Genomic DNA, 5,402 nt, shown 5'->3' with positions numbered 1-5,402 from the left:
GTAACTCACCAAGAGAGACAAAAGCAGGGTCTGGACTTTGGCCCTCTTTAGGTACACATTAACAGGTCTGATAACTTCTAACTACAAGGGGAAATGAGCTCAGAGTCAGTAAGCTGAATCTGTAGAGAATAGGATCACTGTCAAAGGAAGACAACACTTAGTAGAGGAAGCAGAACTCTTAAGAAGAGACAGATCAAGAATACATAATAATAAGTAAAAATAAAAAAAAAGAATACCTAATAAATCAAACAAGTTTTAAAAATACAGAGTAAGTATAATCCATAATCTCAAAAATTTAAGAGAAAATATTGATTATACAAAGCAAAAATATCTGTGTACTTTCCTTAAATTATGTGTAAAACACACATAGGTATGTATGTTTTACATTCATGTATGAATGTGATTATGTATAAGTCAGTTTTTCTATAGAAGAGGGGGCAGACTTTGAGTTACCTTTCTTTTTCTTCGCTTTTTTTTTCTCCCAAAATATATTTGTATAAAATCACACACCCATATCCATACACCCCCAATACACACACACACACACACTCACTTAAACATACATACATACAGTAGGACTGGGGAGAGAAGTTTAGACACCGTTTAAAAAAATAATATCACATTATTCAGAAATCTTTGCATATTTCTTTCTTCAGTCTGTACTATATAGTAGATATACCACCAAGACAACTAATACTGCCCTAATTTAAATCTTAAACTGTCTGGAATTTATTTTTGGATAGGATGTAAAATGTACATCCATTTTTATTCCTTCGTGGTGAATTTTAAACTGTATGATGTCTTATATTACATATTTCACACTGCATTGAAATAATAAGTGTCTCATGTATTGTAATGAAAATAATGATGATCTATTTTGCTTCTCTGTTTTATTCCACTATCTGGTATCTGTCAGGGAATTTTCACCTTACCATTCATAATTTTCATATGATTCTATAGGAATTTTGTGTGAATTTTTAAAATTTCAGGTTACTTTTCTTTTTTTTTAAGATTTTTTAAATTTATTTATTTGAGAGAGAGAGAGAGAGAGAGCACACGAGTAGGGGGGAGGGGCAGAGAGAGAGGGAGAAGCAGACTCCTGCTGAGCAGGAAGTCTGATGCTGGAATTGATCCCAGGACCTTGGGGTCATGACCTGGGCCGAAGGCAGATGCTTAACCGACTGAGCCACCCAGGCACCCTAAAATTTCAGGTTACTTTTCCAAATCCAACAAATGGAATTATATTAAATTTATAAATTTACTTTGGTACAATTAATTTTTTTACATTTTTAATCAAGTGGAATGACAAATATTGTCTCCCCAATGACTAAGATCATATTTTAAGTTTTCAAAAATATGATAGCTTTCTTCATATAAGAATTATGCCTTTTAAAAAAGTTTTCCCTGTATAATATACACACAAATTTTTTGCCTTGATTTTCAGTGGAACTTTTTCTCTCATATATATATCTAGGTGCCTATTTCTGTAATGGAGAATAAGTAGTGGATCCACATGCTGACACAGAATCTTATTATTAAATATAGTATTTTTAAAGCATTATTTTGTGGCTTTGAAGGTATAAAATTGTATTATCAGCAGAAGAAAATAGGTTTATCTGTTCTTTTCCATTATTTCTTCTAGTTATTTCTTTTCTTTACTTGTACCTTTTCCAAAAAATACAAGTAACAATGATGATGAAGGACATTATTGATTTAATTCAATCAGTTCAGTGCTTTTCTATTTAAAATAATGTTTGCTGTTCAATTTTGTTAAATAGTCTATTACATTTAAATAGTTTAGCATCTGTTCTTATTTTTTAATATTTTTAGATTTGACATTAGATTAATATTATTATTAGAATTGACATTTGAATTTGATTTAATGCCTTTTTATCCTCAACTGATATAATCACATGTTACGCTGGCTTGGTATATTGAATTGGGAAAATTTCCTTCTTCTCAAAGATCTTCAATAACATAGAGAACTGAAATATGGTCTGAAAAGGGCAGATCAAATTCAGCAGTAAAAATGTTTGTTATGGTTGTTGCTTTAATCACCTTACCCATATATTCTGTGACAATTGAAATATCATTCTTTTCCATTACTTTTCTTTTTTTTTATTATGTTATGTTAATCACCATACATTACATCATTAGTTTTTGATGTAGTGTTCCATGATTCATTGTTTGCATATAACACCCAGTGCTCCATGAAGTACTTGCCCTCCTTAATATCCATCACCAGGCTAAACCACCCCCTCACCCCCCTCTCCTCCAGAACCCTCAGTTTGTTTCTCAGAGTCCATAGTCTCTCATGGTTCATCTCCCCTTCGGATTTCCACCCTTCATTTTTCCCTTCCTGCTATCTTCTTTTTTTTTTTTTTTAACATATAATGTATTATTTGTTTCGGAGGTACAGGTCTGTGATTCAACAGTCTTACACAATTCACAGCGCTCACCATAGCATATACCCTCCCCAATGTCTATCACCCAGCCACCCCATCCCTCCCACCCCCCCCACCACTCCAGCAGCCCTCAGTTTGTTTCCTATGATCAAGAATTCCTCATATCAGTAAGGTCATTGATACATGTCTTTCTCTGATTGACTTACTTCACTCAGCATAATACCCTCCAGTTCCATTCACATCATTGCAAAAGGCAATATTTCATTCCTTTTGATGGCTGCATAATATTCCATTGTGTGTGTGTGTGTGTGTGTGTGTGTGTGTGTGTGTGTGTGTATGTATATATATATACACACCACATCTTCTTTATCCATTCATCTGTTAATGGACATCTTGGCTCTTTCCATAGTTTGGCTATTGTGGACATTGCTGCTCTAAACATCGGGGTGCACGTACCCCTTCGGATACCTACATTTGTATCTTTGGGGTAAATACCCAGTAGTGCAATTGCTGGGTCATAGGGTAGCTCTATTTTCAACTTTTTGAGGAACCTCCATACTGTTTTCCAGAGTGGCTGCACCAGCTTGCATTCCCACCAACAGTGTAGGAGGGTTCCCTTTTCTCCGCATCCCTGCCAACATCTGTCGTTTCCTGACTTGTTCATTTTAGCCATTCTGACTGGTGTGAGGTAGTATCTCATTGAGGTTTTGATTTGGATTTCCCTGATGCCGAGTGATGTTGAGCACTTTTTCATGTGTCTATTGGCCATTTGGATGTCTTCTTTGGAAAAATATCTGTTCATGTCTTCTGCCCATTTCTTGATTGGATCATTTGTTCTCTGGGGGTTGAGTTTAATAAGTTCTTTATAGATTTTGGATACTAGCCCTTTACCTGATATGTCATTTGCAAATATCTTCTCCCATTCTGTCAGTTGTCTTTTGGTTTTGTTGACTGTTTCTTTTGCTGTGCGAAAGATTCTTATCTTGATGAAGTCTCAATAGTTCATTTTTGCCCTTGCTTCCCTTGCATTTGGTGATGTTTCTAGGAAAAAGTTGCTGTGGCTGAGGTCGAAGAGGTTGCTGCCTGTGTTCTCCTTTAGGATTTTGATGGGCTCCTGTCTCACATTAGGTCTTTCAACCATTTTGAGTCTATTTTTGTGTGTGGTGTAAGGAAATGGTCCAGTTTCATTCTTCCATATGTGGCTGTCCAATTTTCCCAACACCATTTGTTGAAGAGATTGTTTTTTTTTTTCCATTGGACATTGTTTCCTGCGTTATCGAATATTAGTTGACCATAGAGTTGAGGATCCATTTCTGGGCTCTCTATTCTGTTCCATTGATCTATGTGTCTGTTTTTGTGCCAGTACCACACTGTCTTGATGATGACAGCTTTGTAATAGAGCTTGAAGTCTGGAATTGTGATGCCACAAGCTTTGCTTTGCGTTTTCAACATTCCTCTGGCTATTCAGGGTCTTTTCTGGTTCCATACAAATTTTAGGATTATTTGTTCCATTTCTTTGAAAAAAGTGGATGGTATTTTGATGGGGATTGCATTGAATGTGTAGATTGCTCTAGGTAGCATTGACATCTTCACAATATTTGTTCTTCCAATCCATGAGCATGGAACGTTTTTCCATTTCTTTGTGTCTTCCTCAATTTCTTTCATGAGTATTTTATAGTTTTCTGAGTACAGATCCTTTGCCTCTTTGGTTAGATTTATTTGTAAGTATCTTATGGTTTTGGGTGCAATTGTAAATGGGATTGACTCCTTAATTTCTCTTTCTTCTGTCTTGTTGGTGTATAGGAATGCCACAGGTTTCTGTGCATTGATTTTCTATCCTGCCACTTTACTGAATTCCTGTATGAGTTCTAGCAGTTTTGGGGTGGAGTCTTTTGGGTTTTCCACATAAAGTATCATATCATCTGCAAAGAGTGAGAGTTTGACTTCTTTGCCGATGCGGATGCCTTTTATTTATTTTTCTTGTTGTTGTCTGATTGCTGTGGCTAGGACTTCTAGTACTATGTTGAATGGCAGTGTTGATAGTGGACATCACTGCCGTGTTCCTGACCTTAGGGGAAAACCTCTGAGTTTTTCCCCATTGAGAATGATATTCGCTGTGGGTTTTTCATAGATGGCTTTTATGATATTGAGGTATGTACCCTCTCTCCCTATATAGCTCTGAAGAGTTTTAATCAAGAAAGGATGCTGTCCTTTGTCAAATGCTTTTTCTGTATCTATTGAGAGGATCCTATGGTTCTTGTTCTTTCTTTTATTAATGTATTGTATCACATTGATTGATATGCGATGTTGAACCAAACTTGCAGCCCAGGGATAAATCCCACTTGGTCGTGGTGAATGATCCTTTTAATGTACTGTTGGATCCTATTGGCTAGTATTTTCGTGAGAATTTTTGCATCCATGTTCATCAAGGATATTGGTCTGTAATTCTCCTTTTTGATGGGGTCTTTGTCTGGTTTGGGGATCAAGGTAATGGTGGCCTCATAAAACGAGAGTGGAAGTTTTCCTTCCATTTCTATTTTTTGGAACAGTTTCAGAAGAATAGGTATTAATTATTAACTTCTTTAAATGTTTGGTAGAATTCCCCTGGGAATCCATCTGGTCCTGGGCTCTGGTTTGTTGGGAGATTTTTGATTATTGCTTCAATTTCCTTAGTGGTTATAGGTCTGTTCAGGTTTCCTATTTCTTCCTGATTCAGTTTTGGTAGTTTATACATCTCTAGGAATGCATCCATTTCTTCCAGATTGTCTAATTTGCTTGCATATAGTTGCTCATAATATGTTCTTATAATTGTTTGTATTTCTTTGGTGTTGGTTGTGATCTCTCCTCTTTCATTCATGATTTTGTTGATTTGGGTCATTTCTCCTTTTTTTTTTTGATTAGTCTGGGCAGGGGTTTATCAATCTTTTTAATTCTTTCAGAGAACCAGCTCCTAGTTTCGTTGATCTGTTCTATTGTTCTTTTGGTTTCTATTTCATT

This window comes from Halichoerus grypus, chromosome 3, assembly GCF_964656455.1.
Source record: "Halichoerus grypus chromosome 3, mHalGry1.hap1.1, whole genome shotgun sequence".
Lineage (NCBI taxonomy): Eukaryota > Metazoa > Chordata > Mammalia > Carnivora > Phocidae > Halichoerus > Halichoerus grypus.
The sequence above is the reverse complement of the archived record's forward strand: the minus strand, read 5'-3'. Positions refer to the sequence as shown.